General features: G+C 39.5%; 1 pseudogene; it reads right to left on the bottom strand.

Moving 5' to 3' along the window:
- Positions 1–390: 390 nt before the first annotated feature.
- On the bottom strand, positions 391–13054 carry LOC137294713 (uncharacterized; annotated as a pseudogene).
- Between the last annotated feature and the right edge of the window lie 3737 nt (positions 13055–16791).

The raw sequence follows: 16791 nt of genomic DNA on the forward strand, positions 1-16791 counted from the left end.
AGTGAACAAAATACGAAAGTAAACGTGATACAGGAGTACTATAAGATGGCGGAAGGATTGTTGTTCATCCGATACATTTCGGCAATTAATCCATGAGATATTCCTACCGACTCCCACACAAGTTTGATATATATCAGATTTCAAAGAGTCAGCTGCCAATGTAAGACCAGCTTCTCTCAGTATAGCGCTAGGTCTGGTGGTTACTGACATCACGAAACCAAAACAATTCCTAAAAGATATATACCAAAACATTTTCAACCTTGTTAAAATACGGTACCAAATTACAATTGCTAATACAATAATCCTACGCATAATAGTATGCTGCTATTATTACTAGTTCGAAAATTCACTACATACAAAGATCAAGGGATCATATCAGAAAGTTTGTCATTGATGGGTAAATGCTGAGTCAACATAAAAATAAAAAATCATTATGCAACTAAGGAACTCTGAAGAACAGTAATATTACAATCATGCATCGGAAACCCTCTTTGCAAGAGTATAAACAGCACTGTTGTCCTGTATGTCATGTTGTCGACCAAGACTCTCGTTGTTGTCTCTGAAAAGACCTTGTGTTGTAGTAGTCATTGTTATCTCCTGGATTGTCTTTAACAGAGTCGGTGTGGTTGTAGGTGTCGTCACGTCTGTCCTCCGTCTGCCTCGTACTGGCAACGTCATAAGCGTTCTCATCAAATCCCTTGTTAGTCCTCCCAATGTGATTGTACGAGTCATCCACTTCTCTTGGAGTCTTTCCCTGCCGCTCGCCATCTCTAAAATGGTCATACATCTCAGCAACTTCTCCAGGATCGTGTTGTCCGATCACGTCGTTGTCGCCCTGAGACATCCTTGGAGCTCTCGTCACAGCAGAGGGTGCTGTGTCGTAGTCCCCTTTGTCATGTTCTGGGAGGTTGTTGATCGCTTTCCCATGTGTCACTGGAGCCTGATGTTTTCCAGGCTGTGACAGGACACTGTAATTATTCTCATCTCCGTCTGAGTGAAAGGTATTGTCATAGCTTTGAATTCTGGGTCGAACGGTTGCCATAGGGACGACGGAAGACATTGACCTGACGTCAGACATATCTGCTATTGTGACGTCAGTGTATGCGGAAGTATTTGTTTGTGCAGGCACTTCCAGATCAGATGTGGTATTTTGTGTGGCTGTGTTGAAGTGCACGGACTGCTCATTGTCTTTCCTCTTAAAACAGAGTTTATTTTGTCTGAAACACACAAATGATAGCATGTTGTACACATGATAATACGAATTGAGCAGTTGTTTTGGTGCTTCATTAATGCATGTAAACGTACACAACAAAAATGTCACATTCAAGAAAGATTCTGAATTAAATTGAAATAAACTGAATTGAAGGATTAACCAGATCATACAAGATGCTTTGGTTCTACGAGCAAATATATAGTGTTTGCACTAGCGGGGGACACCCCCCACCCCCCACCCCCCCCAACAAAACAGCATAAGTTTCAAGCTAGCCTTGGGACGCAAGTATTCTCAAAAACCTGTGTGACCTTCGATGCCGTAAACACATTCGTGACCTGTTTAACATCTGAAATTTAAAAGATCTTTTTCTTACAGTCTAATATTTAAACCCATCATCCGTAGGTAAACGGACGTCACATTATGCTTCTAATGTATCCTCCAACGAAACAATAAAAGCTATGACAACAGTTCCGAAGAATATTATAGAACAACATGGACAGTGCCCCTAACAGACACTTTGCCTGGTAAATACATGTATCATAGCAACCGATCTGAATGTACTGCAGGTATCTCACCTCATCAACAGAAGTACTACAATGATGACGATGAGTGTAAGCACAACGCATCCTAGACCTATGGACACACCTGAAAAATGGAAAAATGGTGCATCAAATTATATGGCGTTTCCTATAATCGCTATTGCACAATGCTGGTGTAAAGATTTGCGTTCCTGTAAATTGCATGATCACTTGTTATGTTATAGTGAGTGAGTTGCGTTTAAGGCTGCATTGAACAATATTCCCATCATATCACGGCGTATCTATGCTTTAAAGGACCACTAAACTCAATTTTTTTGGTACTCTTTTTGTCACTGCATATGAAAGACCTTTGGTTAGTCATAAACGAAACACCATTTTCTTTTTTAAACAATCTTGTGGTTAGTTCATACCAAGCGCTTAAAAGTTGCTAAAAAGCCGTCTGCGTCTCTCTCGCCCGCAAACGAAACCGCAGACAGGTTACGTAACTCTGTCGCCAGAGCCCTACAGTGACGTCATAGAAGGAACGATTTCCAATTAAATGTATAGAAAATGTGTAGGAAGCTCGTTACTTTGCTGATTTCTCGACATCACCAAAAACATGCCGAATTGTTGTGTTGCCGTCAATTCTTCCTTGGGGTCGGGTGATGGTGTCACTATGCACAGATTTCCACCAGACACCGAAGTTTGTGCTTAAATTGGTTGTTAGTGTGTGCGAAGTGAGCTTTGTGGAAGCCTATGGTATATACTAAATCGGATGGTTCGCCCCCTACCACGCTTCCAGGATAGAAAATGTTGAAGTTTCATCGAGTTTATAAAATCAAGACTGCTTACTACACATTGCCGACCAAAAGGATTTTGCATGGATATAACGTTTTCTTCCTCGGAAACGAGGTTGTGGTCGAAGTGACAATATTCTCGTAAGTAATATTATATTGACCCCTCATATTGACCGATTCCAAGAGTGAAATTGTTATGTTATAAGCAATGTCATGTAAAGTCCTATTGTCCATCAATAAATACGTATTTTACTACCGGAAGAAATTAATTTTGATTTTGTAAGTCGGTGAAAACAAACTTAAATAGCATTCATCCTCAGACAGGGCGCCGTTAGAATTATTGAGATTATGGTTTGTTCTCATCAAGTTAGAAAATCAAAACTACTTTTTACTGGTAGTTAAATATGCATTTGAATCATGGCCAAAGGGGTTTTGCATGACACAACTTTGAATTAATTTTTAACTTTTGAATTACTCAGATTATGTATGGTTTGTTCTCATCAAGTTAGAAAATCAAAACTACATAAATATGTATTTGAATCATTACCAAAAGGAGTTTGCATGACACAACCTGTAACATAACCTAAGCGAGGTCGGTTCTTCGAGGAATGTATCCATCAATATCCACAAAAACAAGTGATATATAATTCATCTGCAGATTTCCCAAGTGATGTGTCTTTTAACAGTTTACTATACGAAAACGTGATGTATCGTTTCAGGTTTTTCACGTTCCTGTATAGTTTCATTGGTTACCCAAGATAGCACACCTGGCAACGAATTGCATAATGTGCGTCATTCTTTTTAAAAAGTTATTTAGTTAGCCAATAATGAGCAATCAATCAATGTATTGGCGGTTAATCCTTTGAAAGAAGGGTGTTGTTTCACATAGACACAGACACGACAGAGTGTATTCAGTATAGATTAGTAAATGTACATACATAAACATTACCTTTTGACAAATCCCCCATTTAAATCCCCATAAAACTAATTAATCAATCAGCGTGTTATCGCTTAATCCTTTGATCGATCCAGACAAAAGAAATGCCAAATGGGGGCCTTTGTCGGGTAATCTAAGTGGCGTTACCACTAATTATACCTGTTATAAATTCATTAACTGAGCATCAAGTGAATGATGACAAATAACGTGTAGGTTTATACCACCTAACACGGATTACAACCTAGCGACACCAAGTGATTTTGACAGAATCGTCTATGAAAACAAGGGTTGTAACTCGAAAACTAGGCAAAGCAGGAGACAAAACTAAATGATAGTAGATTGTGAGAACATATAGCTTTCATTTTTCTCAACAGCTTTCGCGATTTCAGGTTTGTACAAACCTGTAGACGAAATAGTTTAACCCCTTAAATGTAGATGAATACTGCACAGACCCTCATTTCTATACCCACTATTACGTCACGGAGACGCGCCGCTCTGATTGGTTGAAATTTCGTTTGCGGCTGAGAATTGTGCACTGTTGACAAAAAGGTCGATTTAAGGTAATTAAAGATCGAAATGAGCAGTTTTAATAACGGGGTTTCATTTACAACGATGTCAGCAAGTGATTTTGCATTTGTACCCTATTAGAGTATAAGGCCTTTAAGGCGGGAAACCCTAACTGATGCAGGTCTCAGACATTAACATTGCTGAAACATATCTAGAAATGTATTCGGGGCGAAACAAGATTCGAACCCACTGACAGTAGTTCCGCCATGCCCAAAGGGACGCAACTCTTTTCACAGCGACTTGCGCCGTCCATGGCTATTAAAGCAATCATATGTAAGTGTCAGCACTTCCTTGACAACGGACCCGTGAAAGTCAGGAGTAGAATAGACCTGCAGCAACCAATGCTTGCCAGAAAAGGTGACTAAAGGGATCGGGTGGTCATGCTCACTGATTTGGTGACACATGTTGTCAGTTCCCAATTGTGCAGATTGATGTTCATGCTGTTGATCACTGGCCGAGTCTCGATTATTTACCGACCGTCGCCCTACAACTGGATCATTGCAGACTAAACTCTCTCTAGTACAACGGCAACATGAAATGCATCAACTAAAACCACATTTAGCAGACTTCTACCATGATATAAAGGTAATAATACCTACCCGTCTGTGTTCCATTTGAAGCTGTGACTGGTTCAGTCCTACCTACTTCAGATTTATTGGTAGAGGTAAGAACATTTCCTGTTGGTTGATGTGATGGTGTTTCAGATGCCGTTGTTGCTGTCGCTTGTGATGGTTGTGGTGTCATGGTTGCTGCTGCTGCTGCTGTTGTTGTTGTTGTTGTTGTTGTTGTTGACATTTTGGGCCTAACTAAATTGATGAGAGATCAGTCACCAATGGTGAAATGATTTACAGTTTGTCTGACTAGAAAGTGTCCCTATGAATTGCTACATGTATCAGTTTAGAAAAGTAATTAATAAATATTACGGGGAAAGATGTTCATGACTAACCAAACACATTTTCATCTACTATATACTGTCATGCATCACAGATAAAGTTGCTTCACAAACTATCATGATTAGAAACATGATTGGTGGCTCGAAAGGGTGCACGACAGCAACAGGAACAGACAGGTGCATCTGATGCACGGACATTTCGTGATAACTACCGTGTGCTGATGACGAGTGAGTGAGTTTTACTTTTACGCCGCACTCAGCAATATTCTGCTATATGGCAGCGGTCTGTAAATAATCGACTCTGGACCAGATAGTCCAGTGATCAACAGCATGAGCATGAGCAAATGGGAGCCAATGACATGTGTCAACCAAGTCAGCGAGCCTGACCACTCGATCCCGTTAGTCCCCTCTTACGACAAGCATAGTCCCCTTTTATGGCAAGCATGGGTTGCTGAAGGTCTATTCTACCCCGGACCTTTACGGGTGTGCTGATAACGAAATAAAGTTGACAGGACAGGCAAAATAGATGAAAACTGAAGTGTGTGATTTCTTTCGTGCTGGGGCGGAAATGGGGAGGCCGTTTTATGTCGTGTATAGGTATATGAGAAGTGCTGCCAGGGCACTGGGAGTTTCTACGTAGACATTGAACCATATAATACAGAGGAGAGAGAGTGTGTTGTCCACACAACGAATGTAGTAAATTGCATCAATGGTTTATAAATTAGACATTTTCCAGAAGAACCCGATCAGAGAGACAATCACTAAGCTGTACTCAGAAAAGAAATACATGCCGTTACAAGTATTACAGAAACAACACTTTGACAACCATGTTTGAAACACTGACTACTTGACATGAGTTTTGCCTGCTGCACTTATTTCTAGCTTAAACTTGTGAATGGTTCATTTCTCTTTCCTGAATGCTCTTTGGCACTAAAAAGGATGTGCTATATTTCACCCCTACATCATCCCACCAAGTTCTTTTATTTCCTGACTGAAACACCACCGATATTCGTGTTTGTCATGTGTAGAATACCTTGTTTGATAACGCATACTCACCAACTTCACATATGGACGCGTGTTGAACAGAGCATGGCTTCCATGATAGTTGTGGGTACCATGTCGTATAAGACACTGCAAGGCAGTGGGGTTCTGATGAAGTGTCCTCATCATATACACGTACTTCCTGTCCTAGAAATGAAAACAACAAATCTCAACATAATGTATAGTTCATGAGACCAATCTTTCATCTGTGCCCGTTATAACATGGATGTCGACGGATACTGAACTGATGCATGCTCATGTCTTATTCTTCCTTAAGATATTAGTATCGTTTACTAGGGAACCTTATTATAATGATTAAATGAATTCTAAGAGCATGCCTCAGCCTAGAGTTCTCGATTTACTACTCTTTTTTGGAAAACACAGGAATGCAGTCTTACATCATTCAACAGCAAAGTGCAGTGCACTGTTCGCGTCTGATACAATATTTCAGACAGAACAGTCTATAACGGGCTTCTTAGAGAGCGTGATAGTTTCATCTCATAATTTGATCATATGGTAACGTAGTATAGCAAAGAAACATATCTGATTTAAATGTATATGCAACTGATTGTCTATTCTTCAAACGAGCATTTACCAATCCAATTTAGAATGAGAGTACACAAACAGCCTCTCAAATTACAATTCACTGTTAAGTGAGAAACCAGACCATTTATTAAATGTTCTGTTGATAACCATCGAACACCACCTTGTGCTGTTCGAAATTAATGTTTTACACTGCAGTATTTAGACGGTCTCTACTACCAAAAAATAATGCATTTCTGCAATTTTCATCTTTCGCCCTTCTGACCAGTAATGAGATTAAACAAAGAATGTAAAGTTGCAAGTAATGTTAACGCCACATTATATGGCTTTGTCATTGTATCTCCCTTTACATGGTCGTTTTCAGCCAGCAGCATCGCTGTGCATGTAGCTGATAGAGACTCTGAGGTTGACATCGTCAGCCATATATATTTCCTATTGTCCTATATTACTGATAAATTACAGACACGTTTAGATACAACAACAGATAATAACTAGAAGAATATGTAACAACCGATATCTACCAAATGGTATACCCACCCGTGATCCACTTTCTGTTTGACCTGTACACAAGACCGATCCAATACTTCGTACCACTTGACATGACGCCCTTGAGATCCTCCACACTCGAACTGTTAAGTTTCACCAACTTGCACTCATCATTTGCATCCATCCATTTCTCTTTCCACCATTGTACTGAAACACACACTTCCTCGCCACAGGTGTAAACCCACTGAGTCTTTGTTGTACCTAAAACATCTGCACATGTAAAATTACACCATAATGATGTGACTCGGAACAACATTAACATTGCTGAAACATTCTTTTATTGTTTATTATTATTATGGGATATTTATGTAGAGCACACATCCATACAACCATTGCTTGCTCAAGGCGCTGGTATTTGTATCCATCGATCATTGGATGTCCGTCTCAGCGTTAGATCGTATTATCAAGCTCAACTCCCTGAGGAGTATACAAGACGCACCGAGTTTATTGTGGCTCTATCATCCTAACCTAATCACCATCTTAGTATCAACGTGTAACAATCAGCGCAATACGTCCATCAAATTTCACCATGAAATTGATATCCATGAATACAATACCTGGGATGTTTTCTGAAACTTTTGTTAATAAGGTTGTCTTAATGCCAGATCATTAATTGGCAGAAGGCAAATGCCGTTTTCTACATGTTATGCAGCATTTAAGCAATCAGTAAGTGAGTGAGTAACGTTTTACATCGTATCTGCAATATCACAGCCATATATCGATGAAAACAAGGTCATGTTACATATCTGTCCGCAAAGGACAGTAAAATCAAGCAGTCTATCACAGATGTATATTTAAAAGCAGCAACGAAATCTACAATACTTTAACTATAGAGGACTACACAATGTGAAAGCAGGTTATATATCACTAAGTATTGAAGGTAGATCGCCACTTTTCCTACTCATGCTCTAGCCACTGTCTGCCTTATCTATGTCCACACTAGCGACTCCGACTCAACACAACTGTTAATATTCCGGTTTTCCGACCCGTTCTAATATTTAACACGGACGGTTTGCTTAATATATGGACATTCATATACCCGAAAAATATAGCGCTGCCTTCCATGAATATTGGAGTGAGTGAGTGAGTTTAGTTTTACGTCGCACTCAGCAATATTCCAGCTACATGGCGACGGTCTGTAAATAATCGAGTCTGGACCAGACAATCCAGTGATCAACAACATGAGCATCGATCTGCGCAATTGGGAACCGATGACATGTGTCAACCAAGTCAGCTAGTCTGACCACCCGATCCCGTTAGTCGCCTCTTACGACAAGCATAGTCGCCTTTTATGGCAAGCATGGGTTGCTGAGGCCTATTCTACCCCGGGACCTTCACGGGTCCATGAATATTGGATCATATAGGGACGTGCATGATAAAATGTACGTGTACTTGTCTGGACAGAGCACACAGAGATAAAACGGCGAAATTTAGCATGGGTGTCCTACTATGCAATTCGTTATATCCCCTTAACACCCAGTGCCAGATAGGATCACAGCTAACAGGTAAGGTATTCTGGCATGATACACCAGAGCATTAAGACCAGTTATTTGGACGCGTCGAAGACCACGATGTTTTGTGCACCGATGTCAGTGGCAGCTGTAGGCACAGCGGCCCTTGAGATTGGACTCAGTGGCATAGGGTTGTGTTTACTGATAAGTCCCGATTCTCTCCACGATTGGCTAATGGCAGCATCAGAGTATGGAAGAGGTCCGATTCGGTTTTATGGTTATGGTTTTATGAGTGTTATGGTTTGGGGTGCATTTTGTGTATACCTTTGACAGTCGACAGTTTGACAAGGAATTCCCTCCGGAAAGCGGGTATCGGTGTCATGAAGGGGGAGGGGGCGATACGCGTTTTGGACATCCTGCTTTGAGAACACTATCCAAGTTGTGAATTACCATTATCACTCTCAGATGTTTGGATGACTGTTCTGATCGGCATGGTCACACTATGGACCTGATATGTGGGGAACTTCGTTATCGTGGTGCTCAGAAGTAAAAACAGATATCTTAGTCAACGCACACTTTGCTCATATATGCCGCAACTGCCGAGCGTCAAACAAGTGTGAAGTTTTTAATTTGGCTCAGTTTACATATTCTATAACTGGTGGTTCAGTGACTGCAGACAACAGACCTCTCGGGTTTCCCTTGACACATATCACTACAACACAAAAATGAAATGGGACAGTGTTTGTGAGTAACCATTTCCAAAGGCCAACAAGAAGCAAGACCAGCTCAACATAATCAGCATTTGTATTGGTGTTGGTGTTTTCATATTAAGCAATCATTATATTTATACCTTTCTTTCTTAATCAAAGAATGTATTAATAATATGTTGAAATACATAAACATACCAGTGCCAAAGACTAAACGCGTTACTGCAAACGACACAAATATAAAATTCCTACAGATTTATTGTGTTCAACCTGAACACATTTTTGCCTGTTAATCTCAGTACATATTAGAAAAAATAGTATTTTTAAGATTAAAGGATCCCTTTTCATACACAAAGATGTAATGTCATGTTAACAATGTATGTCATGCATGTTAAGAGAAGTAAACATTACTCACCTTTATAACATGCGTATCTTCGGCCTTTAGCTTGACAGTTGTGATCATTATCGAGTGATATGGTTAAGCTGTTGTCCTCTTTTGTAGCATAACCACATTGGCCAGTTTCTGTCGGTATGGACGCTAAGTCTGTGAAATATTTAAAAGATAATATATTTGTTCTATTTAATAAAAGCGACAAAGGTCATTTAGTTTCAGTTTTCGCAAAAGCATAGTCTGTTATACGATTTTGATATGCATGAGATGATAAATTAGTGATGACTTTCACCTTTCATTCACATGAAAGCAGAAATTAACTCGGAAACATGGTGATAAAGAACAAAATGGAGTTGTCCGTAAAATGTGTCATGCATTCATGTTTCTTCAACCTCTGAATGGCTTTCGAGTACCAAATGAAATGACTCCTGTTATACGAAACATGTCATATACGGGGCAGTTTGGAGTCGAATAGTTGTAAGTTCCATCTTCTCTTATGAAGAAGACCCGTGAAGGTCCTCAGGTAGAACAGGCCTTCATCAACCCATGCTTGCCATAAAAAGCGACTATGCCTGTGGTAAAAGGTGACTAACGGGATCGGGTAGTCAGGCTCGCTGACGTGGTTCACACATGTCATCGGTGTTCGGAATTGCACAGATCGATGCTGATGCTGTTGATCACTGGGTTGTCTGATACAGACTCGACTATTTACAGACCACCGCCATATAGCTGGAATACTGCTGAACGCAGTTAACTCACTCATACTTATGAAAAAGCTCAATCGAAATTGAGACTCCCCACATGAGAAGATATGCCTAGATATGCTGTAATCCACCAAACACTTTATACACACTACATAGTCTACACAGACTTTACACTCTAATTTACCTGTATCCAGAATATAAAGTCCATATACAACTGTACTAGTCGGTTCTTAGGTCAAATTCTCAAAGGAATGTATGTTTTGTAATAAGTACTGTTATGACGATGATTCCCACTTGTGAATCTGTAATGAGCCAAAGAAATCAGTGTTTTATATGACACTACTTGACCTACTGTATTATGTAGATGTATAGTATGTATTAATTGAGATGCTTGATGATCCTTGACCTTGATGAAACAGCATGGCAAACCATCACACTACATGTTTCAAACTATATCTGTTCTTTAAACGATTCGTTGATGTATGTTTTCTGAACTACCGTTGATGTACATATCCGCGCGGTGTGAATACGCGTGCTTTGTGAAGCTTTGTAAAGCTTTTGTCATATGCACACAAGTGTAACTGATTGATGGTATAATCATTTAATCTTCGAATATCTTTGGGGGGAAATAATGACCGATGGAGATTAAACATACTACTGAATAGGAATTAAAGTCAGAAATACATACGGCGTTCATAGACCGACATTCGGTTGGCGTCTCCGCACACCTCATCTAGGTTTCCTGGACATGGCTCCCCTGATGTGTTGCTGCTTGAAACGTCATAGTCGTCATCAAGACAAAAGCACCTGTCTCTCTACAAACAGTTATATTTTCAACAACTGAACAGGATTCGAACATCAGTGTGAGATGTCTGAATTGCATCGTTTGTCTTCAAAAACTCTACGCCTTTGTGTTTTAAACTAAAAATAAGTAATTGATATGTCTTTACATCAAGAGAGGACAAGACAGCAATTTTTACAATGGTGTATGTGGATATCCGAGTAAAAGTCTTACAACTGTATTGATGCTAACCAAATGCTACTGATAAAATAAATAATAGTGTAAGGTGTCAGAATCAAATGTAAATCAAATGTATCAAATGTTTGCTGGATGTTAACGAATACAATATCTGAAAATGAAATAAAAAAACAATACTTCCACCAGTAAAGTTGAAACCAATTTTCGAATTAAAAATAACATTAACGTAATCTTTGACATAAGTCTTACACTCAAGCCCAGTGTATGAGTATTCCTCCCACAGTGACGGTGACATGTGTAGACGGAGTTGTTAGGAAAGGTGATGCTAGCTTCCAGATCATCAGGAAGGGTACTGAACCTGGAGTTTCTGTACAAAGGACTACCATCGTCTACAATATCACAAACAATAATCATTGAAAATACTCGTAGAAAACAAACAAGTATTGTTGCTATGGTTTCCCAGAATTTCATGTTCTGAAGAATGACCCCAGTATTCGATTGTCATTAGCACTTGTCAGGTCTTAAAAACAATGCCGGAAACCCATCTAAATCGTTGATTGTGTGATTTTCATAAGATTATGGCACCAAATCAGAGAAAGATTCTGTCACAGACAGATTAACCAACTGTATCAGTCACCTGTCCATATCCATGTTGAATACTTCATAGCCCCCAACCAATAGTACGTGTCCTGATTTCGACTTCCGTATCGACGGGAAAACTCGGGCTCTGTCACAGGAACAAACAGGTCTCCTCCATTGATCTTGCAGTTGGCACGTGCGTTCCACCAGTTCAATTCACTGTTGTTCAAGTAGATGTACTTTTCATGAGTGACTGCAAAGGAATGTAAAGTATGTTTGTTACATAGCTACCACGATTTAAAATTTGGAACAATTGCTATATCCGAGGCTTCTGTACACAGCAGACTTAACTCGGAACCATAAATCATATAGTGACCGAATGTTGAAGACCCGATCAGTTCACTGATCAGTTCAGTAAGACTTGTAGCGTATAACACCAAAATGATTCAATGACTTCAAAAGATGGAGCTGTTGCAGACCTTCTCTGTGCATAAAGGGCGTCTAATTGGGAATGTTATAGAAGAACTTTTACAATAAATCTCTGAAAACAGAGTCGATTGTGCAATTGTGACTTTATCATGAGTATATATAATTTGTTTCAGCAGTATAACAGCTGTATGATGTTGTTTGTGAACAGGTCGAGTCTGGATCAGACAGTCCGGTGATCGTCACCATGCGATACGATGACAGAACGTGTTTTTGTGAATCATCATGAAGTGATGATGCCAGGTGCTAGTCATTGCAAGGAAACAGACTTGAAATAGACTTCTATCTCAGGACAAATAGACTGCTTTCCACCACCTCAAGACAGACATTTCAAGATTAGTGTGTGTTGGTATATAACCGCTCTTTTGAAAGCTCCATTTAAACCATCACAGAGAATAGCTCAGATTATATATTTGTACAGGAGACAACTGCTGGTATTTGTGTACGTTTAGCACGGGGTGTAGGTCTCAGGATATACAGCGTCCTTGTTATGATATGTGCGACTACCAGTCATGTCAAACAATCCCAACGAGGCAAGCATACCTCCGAACATTATCATGAATTTGTCACATCTGTGAGTTTTCGAAACGTTTATGACGAATATTGCACGAGGCTGTTACTTACTGGCATATCCGCATTGCAGAGAACAAACTACAAAGCACACGGTCAACGTCTCTTTTACCCAGTGTGTACAGCACGCCATGTTTATACCAACAAGGAAGTTAAATTCACACGAAGCATGTAGGTAAGCAGAGTGTTTATGGAGAGGTTGTGTGTTTACCTAACATAGCCAGCAGACACTGTATTGTCAGCCTGGGGCATATAATGGCAGCACGTCAGATATCTAGCAGTATCCATGTTCTATTTCGTTGTCACATGATACGGATGTGTAATTTTCCTCCTTGTGTATGTTTTCCTTCTATATTCCCGCACGGGGTCCGATTTACCTTCTGATGATAGAGTTGGACACTTTCCAAACCAAAAGCAGGTTCACATGCATTGTTCATTAAGTGAATTGTTATTCAGTTGTTACTAAGTAATATTTATTCAAATGTTACCTATTGCTTACAAATGTGAAACGACTTTGTCCCGACATCAAAACGTTGGCATTCATGTTATATTGTATGCCGACTGAAGATATTACTAATAAAAGGGAAAATGACGAACATGCAAAATACACAAATAAATATATCAGTGTAGTCTCTAACGTTATTCCCATGATGTGAAAATGTGAAACCGTCAGAATTGAAGAAATCATATCTGTGCTAAGGATCTTCACACTTTTGTCTTTTATCTATCTATCTATCTATCTGTCTGTCTGTCTGTCTGTCTATCTATCTGACGAGCAAAAGAAAGTACACAGGTTTAATTGTCGCTACAATCCTAATCCTACTGCGTTCTAACTAGGACACCCGTGAAGGTCCCGGGGTAGAATAGGCCTTCAGCAACCCATGCTTGCCATAAAAGGCGACTAAGCTTGTCGTAAGAGGCGACTAACGGGATCGGGTGGTCAGGCTCGCTGACTTGGTTGATGCATGTCATCGGTTCCCAATTGCGCAGATCGATGCTCACGTTGTTGATCACTGGATTGTCTGGTCCAGACTGGATTATTTACAGACCGCCGCCATATAGCTGGAATATTGCTGAGTGCGGCGTAAAGCTAAACTCACTCACTCACTCTAACTAGGAAAATTATTGAAGAACATCGATTGTAGAGAACGCAACCATCGTGTCTCTTTTGTCAAGATGCAACCAAAAATATCTGAAGTTGCACGAAGTTTTGCAAAATTTATGATTAATGAGCAATTTTTGTTCAGAACTTATAGAACATGTTTGTCGTGAAGACTGAACAATCACTTGACAAAAATCTCAAGAGAAAATTTCAATACTGACGTCGGCGCCACGATAGTTCCGCTGTTTACCCGTGTCAATATGACAGGCCAGACATGTGATCGACCCAGAACTGGACGACCCAGATGAAGGTCGCTATCCGCGGGTTATTCACCTACACAATCGGATGCTGACGGTGACGTCGTCATCTGCCACATTGTGTCGTCGCGTGAGCCGATTCATAGTGACAAGAAGACTTCGTGCTGTTGGCAATGGGCTTACAGACCGCTGTGTGGAATGGCCTTGACCTTCCAGCATCGTACGTACAGTCTGAAGTGGTCGTCACAAAGTCACTCTTTACGGTTACAATGTCATTTTGCTGATAAAACACGAGTGTTGCAGTGTGTTTCAACATACATTTTCCATTGCACCAAAAGGCCTCATTATTTATATCTTATTGGAAGAAACACAACCTGTGTCCTTTCGTTTGCTCATCAGTTTATATATCGCCATCAGGGAGCAATCAGTCCACAGGAAATGATTCCATTGGTCTGCTTCAGAAATACCAACATTGAAATAAATACGGTTTTATACATGTATCAGTCTCAGGCGTATGAAATAGTAATGTAATAGTACTAGGGGTGGGTATTGCAGAACATGTTCATTTTTGGATATATTGCGATGAGAAAGCATGTATTTCAATATGTATTGCAATACATAGCAACCCGTTTTTCCAACTAAAATATAATACTTATAATCAATGCTTAATTTCTAAAGCTTAAAGACAACAAAATTTCTACGCTTGATTAAGCTTCAAAATAACCCTTTAACTGTGACAAATTAAAATGTAAATAATATTTGGTACAAATGAAACAAGGAAAAGAACAATGTAACATGAACACAGTGGTTGCTATTTTGAACTACTTTCTCCACTCTCAAGAAAAGCCCTAAGATTTCAGCCAGCAACTTGACGTGGTCAGAATATATCAGAGATCCTGGTCATTAATGAGTAAATATTCAAAACATTCAGATCCCAACACTTGGAAAAAATAAGAACACAGCTTTAAACCCCACATAACTTATTTCTTTTGTGAAAAACGCAACTATCCGTAGATTTCTGAGTGTGATGAAGTTATCGGTTTTCGATCAGCACATCGCAATACGTATCGTATTCATATCTGAACAGGTACATACCGGTAAAGCGGTTATATTGCGCAACCCTAATGAATTACCAATTAGCCAATGTATAGAGGATACTAAATGACCTTCCTTGTAATACCATTTTTATTAAACGAGTTAATGATTTGGTATCAGACGAGCGAAAGCGAGTTTGATACTAAATCTTTAACGAGTTTAATGAAAATGGTATTTCACGGAAGCGAGTTTAGTATTCTGTTTATTACTCGCCAACATAAATTGACAGAAACTGCAGCGAAACTGTCTACAGTGTGAGGACTCTCAGCTTTCAAGTCAAGCAAGGTCTAGTAAAATCGCGACATCAACATTAGCATTGTGACGTCACAACATTGAACCGTCAAGCGGTATTACACTAGTGTAATATTGAAGTGAAAATATTACACTGCAGTATCTTCAACGGGCGAGTAATAAATTATACAGTTAAACAACTAATATAGATAAAAGTAAATAAAATGGCGTTACACTGGAGCGGAAGTACAAAATATATTTTTATTTCAGTTAGAGGAACAGTATAATCTATAATATCAGTGCAACGACCTTTAAATCAATCATAATTCACCAAGCAGCAACAGCGGTAAATGTTCCAAAATAGCAATGTCCTGGTCACATTTTGCAGGCTTCCGCCTTCCAACACCGGCAAACTCAAATATCTCCCACCAGGATACACAGCTGAGGTATGGGCTAAAGAGTTGAATGTACAGATAGCAAGGGTGAACACTAGCCACATAGATATCGTCAACGTCAGGGAATAACCACTCTTAGCTGTCTGTCGACATGGTTTCCAATGTACATAGAGAAAACAACTGTGAAGCTAGTTCTTAAACTAGTTCGTTGTACCAGGTTTAAAATAACCCCCACCCCATTAGTAAATGTAAATTCATAAGACGTCTAACATACCCACAGCAATTGTGTAGCATGCATTTTTATGTATTTTGTGATGTTTAAAATCAAAATTATATGTTGAAAATGCCGATAACATCACAGAAATAGGACACATTTGTTATGGATAACAACTTCTCTATTGCGTGATTGCGACGTTACGATACAGATTCTTGTACCGTTGTCAAGCAGGACAAGAATCTGTATCGAAACGCCGCAATCACGCAATAAAGAAGTTGTTGTCCATAACAATTTGTCCTATCTGCACACCTCAACTTCTAAAATGCCACTCAAACAAAACATCACAGAAAGTAACTCTTAACGTTTATACTATTGCTAAGTTAAAATGTATTTAATTCCATCCCAGATTATGTGGTTCTGTTTCTGAATTTTATTCAGCTCCTCCATAGGACACTTACACTTCTTTAACTTCTCTTCGGAAAAGCGACAAAATTTTGTTGTTATGCAAACATTCTCATCAGTGCGTGTGAAGTTCTACGTGAGTGTTAAAGGTAAAGTGTTTGTTAACAAAAG

Source organism: Haliotis asinina, chromosome 8 (assembly GCF_037392515.1).
Source record: "Haliotis asinina isolate JCU_RB_2024 chromosome 8, JCU_Hal_asi_v2, whole genome shotgun sequence".
Lineage (NCBI taxonomy): Eukaryota > Metazoa > Mollusca > Gastropoda > Lepetellida > Haliotidae > Haliotis > Haliotis asinina.